The sequence below is a fragment of the Echinops telfairi genome, unplaced genomic scaffold (genome assembly GCF_000313985.2).
Source record: "Echinops telfairi isolate 266 unplaced genomic scaffold, ASM31398v2 ScPeMD7_7427;HRSCAF=8465, whole genome shotgun sequence".
In the NCBI taxonomy this organism is placed as follows: domain Eukaryota; kingdom Metazoa; phylum Chordata; class Mammalia; order Afrosoricida; family Tenrecidae; genus Echinops; species Echinops telfairi.
The window spans coordinates 6,486,554-6,494,953 of NW_022111327.1; the positions used below are offsets into that span (position 1 = coordinate 6,486,554).

The 8,400-nt window shown below is 44.5% G+C and overlaps 1 protein-coding gene across 4 annotated transcripts in view; it reads right to left on the reverse strand.

Annotated features, from left to right (window-relative positions):
• The window catches only part of ACSL4 (acyl-CoA synthetase long chain family member 4), a 91,559-nt gene extending 84,253 nt beyond the window's left edge, over window positions 1-7,306 (reverse strand). For all 4 annotated transcript variants that reach the window (XM_045298569.1, XM_045298568.1, XM_004710044.2 and 1 more), the window contains exon 1: window positions 7,205-7,306. The gene's annotated coding sequence lies outside the window, so the exon portion shown is untranslated. The remainder of the gene's footprint in view (window positions 1-7,204) is intronic.
• Window positions 7,307-8,400: the final 1,094 nt, after the last annotated feature.

An 8,400-nucleotide genomic window follows, 5' to 3' on the forward strand; every position in this document is an offset into this window, starting at 1 on the left:
ACCCGCTTTGTCTTCAGCGGTTGTGTCTGGAAGGTGAGCATCATAGAATGCCAATTTAATAGAAGAAAGTATTCTTGCTTTGAGGGAGTACTTGAGTGGAGGCCCAATGTCCGCTAAAGTGTATTTTACGAAGGAAATGAAAAACACTTTATTGGTGGGTTAGTTAGGTGGAGATCAATTAGAACATATGTAAAGGCTATTTCCCCCCAGTCTGTCACTTGCCTTTTTAATTTTATCATGCTGTCTTAAGTTTTGGAACTGTGTATATATATATATTTATATATTATATGTGTACATATGATAAACAACTATAATTTATTTTGTGTACTATGTGAGGGAGGGAGCCATTTCTTGCTTATTGTATAGCCAGCCAGCTGCCCTAACTGGATTTCCATTATACTTAGGGCATTTAAAATAAACAAAATGTCAGCCTCTAACTTGCAATAGGAGGCAGCTGTGCCAACAAAATCATAAACCAACAGTCTTGGTTCAGCTTGATAGGATCAGACCCAAACACTCCCCACTTCCGAAGGTAGTAATTTTAGAAAGGGTACTTGTCATCCTACTGTGTATTTAAAGGTCACATGGCAGTTCCAGGTAAAGGAACAACAGTGCTGCTATGCTGAGCTCTCCTATGGTCTCTCAGGTCCGAAATCAGGTCTCTGAAGCACTGTCATCGCAATTGCACAGGGCCTCTGTCTGACTCTCACTACTTGTCATACTTGTACATTTTCATTCACATTGGAAGAATCCACACTTAATAGCAAAACAACAACAATCAACATTCCCGATTCTCTGTCCATCCCTTAATACTAATCCTAAACTACAGTCTTCTAGACAATTACGAATGACTTAAGTAAGATTATGAAAACAAAAGGTCCCATGGATATGTAACTCCAAGGTACTGAACGTCAACATAACACTTAAGTTTCCTTAGTACCATAGCTTGGCTTATTTCAGGAGTGAGTGGTCTTGTTATAAGGAGCCGGGTAGTAAAGCACCTGTGTAGGTTATGAAGTCTGTCACACAAGAACTCATGTCAGTACCACATTACAGAAACGAACACCCTCCGAAGGAATCACTAGCCTCTGTCTGTAAGTCCTTCTCATGACAGGAGCCCAGAAGTGTCTCCAAATGTGAAACTGTAAAGTCACTTTAAAGTTCACGTTTCTTTCCAAGGCAGTGAAAGTAAGCATTAAAGAACGGAGTGTTATAATCTTCTACAGTCAGTCATCCTTCTAGTCATTATTCTGACCATTGACTGGCAGTGGAAAAAGCCCACTAAACACACAGTCATGATTCATAACTTCATTACACAAAATACAGAAGTTGACTTTTTAAGCCCGTACTAAAAGGAGAACACAAATTTGGGCCTTGCTTTAGTTACCAGAAACCTGATAAAAGACTATAAAATTCTGCCAAATTTTTTTTTTATTTTAGAAAGTGAAACCAAAAACTTCCTCGGCACAGTCTGTCTATTGAATTATAAAATAGTCATTTAAATGTTCAACTTTGATAGCTGGGGACAAGAAACGTTATATTCTAACAGCACGAAAGGATGGCAGCCATTTTGTTGTATTTAGAGCCTGTGGAAATAATGTAGACCAACACTCAAACATTAGGGTTACTTGTTCACAGACTACATGTTGAGGGCCAGGATTCTTAAAACAGAAACTACTTCAGGGAGGGATGCTATCATTGCTTCCAGAAACACTGGCTGTTATGCAGAGCAGAAAGGAGTAAAATTGCATTTCAAAAAGTACACAAGCCACCTTGAAACTAACATAGATAACACTGGGTGAACCTCATCAGAATTAAAAAACTTGTGATTTACCAAAAAAACCTGTGAAGAGGATGGGGGGAAAAAACTGGCAACAGACTGGGAGACTTATTTGCAAACCACATAACTGGTAAAGGACTATTATCTGGGATTATCTATAAAGAATCCTCAAAACTCATCACAAGCATTAACGTGGACCCAAGTACACCAATGGTCATGGCAGCATCATTCACAATAGGCAAAATGTGGAAACAACCCAAATTCCCATTAACAGATGAATGGATAAGCAAAAGGTGGAGTCTTACATAGTTGTAAAGAATAACAACGTTCTGATATAGTATGCCACTTCATGAATACACCTTGAAAACATTATGCTAAGTGAAATAAAGAGCCCTGATTGTGGAGTGGGTTATGTGTTAGGCTGCTACCCACAAGGTCGGCAGTTCAAATCCAACAGCCACTCTGCAGGAGAAAGGTGGGGCTTTATACTCCTCTAAACAGTCTCAGAAGCCCATAGGGGCAGTTCTACCCGGTCTTTGGGGGTTTTTTTAATCATTTTACTGGGGGCTCATACAACTCTTATCACAATCCATACATACATCAATTGTGTAAAGCACATTTGTACCTTCATTACCCTCATCATTCTCCAAACATTCGCTCTCCACATTTAAGCCCCTGGCATCAGCTCCTCATTTTCCCCTCTCTGCCCTGTCTTGTAGGGTCACTCTCAGTCAGAATCCACTCAATGGCAGTGAGTTAAACGGAATAAACCAGACACACAAAAGGACAAATATTGTGCAGCACAATCCCATGTTTATGAAAAATCTAGAAGAGGAGAACCTAAAAAAGACAACAAAAGATTAGTGGCTATGATGTAGTGGTTACGAGTTGGACTGTGATCCACATGTGCGATATGCATGGTCGGCAGTTCGAAACCAGCAGCAGTTCGAAACCAGCAGCAGGCTTGTTATTCCCGTAATGTCTCGGAAGCCCCACGGGAGGTGCTATGAGTCAGCACTGACTCTATGGTAGTGAGAGAGGATAAAGGGAGGGTGAAGGGAAAAGTAGAGTGAAAGTTTTGAAAAGGCTTTTATTTTATAGTTAGTAAAGTTATTAATATCAGTAATAGAAAAATGAAAAAACTGTGCACTGAAAATTGGTCTTGGATGTAAAGGTCAGTACTTTTGAATTTTCCATTACTGATCTTAACAGTATGACCAAAAAATAAAAGCATAGCTATACTTTTTTCAAAATGCTCAAAACTCAACAGTATGAAAATAATCCAATTAGAAAATGAGCAAAAGACATGAGGATATACAGATGGCAAATAAGCACATGAATGCATGTTCAACATCACTAGCCATCTGGGAGACACAAATTAAAGCGTCCCGGAAGTATCTCTACATACCTATAGAATGAGTAAAATAAAATATAAAAGAGTGACAATACCAATTACTGACAAGGATGCAGAGAAACTGGGTTAATCATCCCTTGCAGGTGGGGATAGATAGTGATACCATTCACTCAGGAAAACAGATGGGTGGGTGGTCATGCACATGCAACTATCCTACAATCCAGTAGTTGCGCTCTTGGGCATTTATCCTAAGGAAATGGAAATTTCTATTCACATAAAAAACTCAAAACAAACAAACAAACCAAGCTCACTGCATCAAGTCAACGCTGACTCAGAGCAGCCCTGTTGGACAAGGTATAACTGCTCCTGTGAGTTTCTGTGACCAACTCTTTATGGGATTAGAAAGACCTGCCTTTCTCACCAGAAGCGGCCGGTGGTGACAAACTACGGACCTTGAGGACTGCAGCCCAACATGTAAACACTACGCCACCACGGCTCCATTCACACACACTGGTACATAATTATTCACAGAAATTTCATCCTTCATTGTCAGAAAACTGGCCCAGATTGCTTTCAAAGAGTGAACGATTAAAGACACTCATACTACATAATACTAAACTGAAAAAAAAAAATTTTAACGGATTGCTATTGAGTCAACAATTATGACTTAAAAGGGTTACTCGTTGGGCTGCAACCACAAGGTCAGCAGTTCAGACCCACCAGCCGCTCCAATGAAGAAAGCTGTGTCTATTTGCTCTCTTGGAAACCTACAGAGACAATCCTATTCTATCCATAGTTCTGAGGACAGAATACTACTCAGCCGCAAAAGGAAATAAACTTTGGGGTCAGGGAATTATGCTGAATTTAGCCTCAATAAGTTCTTGAAACAGCATAATTATGGAAAATGGAAAATACATTCGTAGTTTCTTTATGGGGATGAGTCAGTTCTGTAACTTGACTGTGGAGGTGACCATGTGAATCTAAACATTTGTCAAAATGGCATAGAGTTAAATACACATATGCAAGTAAGTGAATAAAAACATGGTGAGATTTGAATAATGTGGATAGCTGTATTAATTTCAATCACCTGGCTATGATATTGTACGACTATTATACAAGATGCTATTATGGCCAAATGGATTTGGTAAAAGTCTATGATAATCCCAAAATTAAAAAGGCAAAACTAAAAGAGTAGATAAGAGGGGGTGGAATGCTCTAAAATTGATGTGGTAATGACTGTACAATTCTCCTTGGCGTGACAGAATGATTGAACTATTGAATTGTATGATATGTGAACTACGTGCCAATAAATTGTTGGGGAGAAAAAAAAAGTAGCTAATAAGACCAGCCAATGGCAAGAGTAGACAAAATAAAGCTTTTATGTTTGTCAAAGACTCAACAACTCATAGCCAAGAAAGGGAGGGAGAAGGGGAGGAAAGGTACCATTAAAAAGAACATCTACAGGGTAATAATTAAAGAAATCACCTCTTCTTCCATCCTTATCAGCTTTGGATTTTGTTTCTATCCTTGATTTGACTGCTGTTGTTAATAAAATAAACCACATACATCCGTCTGTTTCTCCATACTACCACCACCACCCTACACTATAAATTCATATGCATGACCCAAAGGCTTCCGAATGCTAACAAGTCATGAAACTTAAAACAATATAGCATGCACACATTTCACTTGCCAGAAAAAGTTAATAAAAGCAGTATTAAAACAAAAATACTGCCAGCAGGTGGACAACTCGCAGCCACCATCTAGGGGTAGACAGTAGAGCTACAGGAGCAGACAGCCTCAGCTTTCTAGAGAGGAGTTGCCATCTTTCCATTAGAGCTGGCAACCTAATTAGCAGCCCAATACCAAATCCGCAGTGCCACCAGGGTTCCTTAAAAGAAATATTAGGAAGGTAACCATTTTAATTAGGGGGTTTCTAGATCGTTCTGTCCACCTTTAAGATGCTTATTTTACAGATCCCAAAACTAAGGACAGTTGAAAAGAGGCTCTTAAAGCTACGTATCTAGCTAGAACTGGGGCTGGAACCTGAGCCTCTCCAGAGTCCTAATTCCTTTCTCTTCTCATGAAATTAGGAGCCCTAGTGATGTAGTTGCTATGAGTTGGGTTATGATCCATAAGGTCACCAGTTTGAAACCACCAGCTGCTCAGAGGGAGAAAATCCCAGGGCTCTGCTCCTCCCGTATAGTCTCAACAACTCAGGGGGCAGTTATGCTCTGTCTACAGGCTCTCTGTGAGTCACTCTTCACCCATGGGTCCCCACCCTACCTTACTCTAACCCACCTCAACCCCGAATAAACATACTGTCAACTGAGTCACTTCTGTGTTTTATTTTTGTTTTGTAATAAAGGAATTTTCCCCCTCAATAAACTGAATTTCTCAACCTTTCAACTCTGGCATTTCACCTACCAGATTCTTTTAAAAACGTTACGTTCCTTCTCATATCAGCATGTACTCTAGTGTGCAACTGTCCTGATGACAGTTTACTGCTTCACCCTCCGTCTCTAAAGACCATGGGGAAGGAACTCACTGCCACGGGGTCAATGCTGACTCATAGTGACCCCTGTGGGTTCTGAGACTATACCTTGCTACTGAGTAGAAAGCCCAGTCCTTCTCCCTCAGAGGGCTGGTGGTTTCCAACTGCCGCCCATGCAAATGGTAGCCCAGTGCGTAACCACTACACTATCAGGCCTCCTCTAAGGGACAATAAAGGTTTTCATTCTAAGGGGAGTCCCAACCTCTAACATTTTAGCAGCTTCCCTTGAGTTGGGGCTTGCTCACACATGAAGCAGCCTCATTGGTCTATTAAAACCTTGAGTTGGTCTGCTCGCTGCAGGGACTTGAATTGAATAGGCTCTCCCCTCCACTTGCAAATTGAGCACAGTTCCAACTACTGCTTGCTGGAGGCAGCATTAAAGAAAAACTTGCAATGCCAAGCTGCTCTCCGGAAACAGTACTCAAATCAGATCTTAGATCTCCACTATGCAGCAACAGGAATTTGGAAAGCATGAATTCAGACGTGCTGGAATCAAGAAGGAACCCTAGTTGTGCTCTATAGTCCAACATCCTCATTTTTGCAGATGAGGAAACTGGGGCATCAATTAAACCATTAGCCAATAAAGCAGAAGACTAACTACTTTTTCAAAGGGATTCATTTCAAGGCCATTTCTTAGTCTGCATCTCACTGTCTCTTTCCTAGGATGACACACACACACACCACCACCACCACCACCACAACACCCCCGACCCCCGCCTTTATGTGAAAAGCGTGAATGGCGCAAGTTCATTTCAAGAGGGTTGGGGAAAAAAAACACCCTTTGGAGGGATGAGGAGAAATGACGTCTTGTTTCAAATATGTAACCCCTTGATGGGGTTAGGCAGTGAATCACATTCTCCTGCATTTTTCTATGTGCTGTAGACCTCACCCTCAGTTCTGTCCGGTACTCGAAGGAGAGGAAGAGGAAGTGAATAAAGCTAATACTAAATATAAGGCACTCGCAGAAGGCAAGGAGGTAGGCAGAAAAGATCACGCTGCTGCTATAGAAGCCAGCCGCTTTCGAACGTACCCAAACATATGGCAGCGATGATGATCGGAAGGCAGAGCATCCCTCAAATTCCCGAGAGTGGATGCTTCTAGGGCCAGATGGACCCCTTATCCATCAGCTAGAGGGACTGGGAGGGGACAAAATGGAGTTGAGGTCTAGGGGCGCACTAAGGTCGTTTGGAGGTCTGGCAAGCACTGGGGATACTCCTTTCAAAAGGGTCCTGGCAAAGCTTAGTATTGGGGATCAGGAAGATGACTTCGGGCTGGCAGGGAGGCCACGAGTAGCAGGAAGAGACAGGCCAGGGTGGCCAAGAGCCCACGCTCCAGGCAGCCGAGAAGAGAGGATAACCGCGGGGATCTCCCCAGCCCAGGGCGTAAGAAGAAAGCGAGCCCGATTTGGGACACAGGAATACCCACTCCCCCTAGACCAGGAGTACGACGGTGGTCCCGCCAGCCCCGAAAGCCACAGGGCGGGGGCCAGACCGTCCCAACAGTTGGCAGCACTCACCTAAGCGCTGCCCACCACGTCTTCCCAGCCGGCCGGCGTCTGCTGATGGTGAAAGCTGGTGAAAAGGAGCCGCGTGCCCGCTAGCGCCAGAGGAGGAGGGGCGCGCCGCGGAGGCCGGAGAAAAAGCTGCAGCAGCGCGCGCGCGCCCGGGTTGCCGGCGGAGGCGGGGCGAGGCGCGGCGGGGCGCGAGCCCGGAAAAGACGCGCCCGGAGGGGCGGGCGGAGCGGAGGCGCGCGGTGGTGTGGCTGAGCCTGCGAATCGCGGGAGCCCAGAGGCTCGGCCCACCCACGCTCTCGCCGCCGTTCTACCGGCTACGTCACAAACCCCCCCACCCCTACCCCACCCGCGTTTGTGCCGGAGAGACGCTGCGGAGCCGGCCGCCAGCGCCCTAGGGACTAACGGCTCGGCAGGCTCCTCGCCTCGGGCTGTCGCTCCCGCTCCGGGCCGCCCGGGCTGGTCTAGCTGGCCTCGTTATCCCCAGGGGGTGTTGGAATTCTTCCTGCTTATCTCCCTTCAGGCGGGGACAAAACGGCCTGAAACCACACCTGTGCCTGGGTTCCCAGGGTTCCGCTTGCGGTTGAAAAAGTTCCCTTCCAGTCATCCTCTCGCCGCCCTATAGAGATGCCTATCTTTGAACTTCTCTGGCCCTTCCTCTCGCTAGAGATCAGAACACTGGCCAGAGGCATCCTGCTCCTTGAAGACTGAGCTATTTCGATCAGGCCCCTCGCTGCTTGAAGATCCCTGTTCTCTTTCCTACTACTGAGATCACATTGCTACTGGGTTGTCACTTGATGCCTTTCATTTTCCCAAGGTGGTAGAAGACCCAAAGGGCCCCCAATGTAAAAGGAAAAGTACGGTAACAGCAACATCGTGACATCTTAGTGGCCTGGCTCCTTGATGATGAGCCAGTACCTATGAACACTCTGCCTAGGACGTAAGAAATGGCTCTGTTGAAATTAAAATTCCAGTGAACTGTGTCAGGACTTCAAAAGACACAGACCATCATCCCAAATGAGCTACTTTACACGTTGCCAAGAACATATTCCCCAAAGAAGATATTTTCCAGTGATCTTCCAGGGCCCTGATGCATAATGGTGGACTAGGGACTTTTTTGCCACTGGTCCGAGGGAGAAAGATGAGGCTTTCTACTCCCGTAAAGAGAGTGGGAAACTCACAGGGGCAGTTTTACCCTGTCC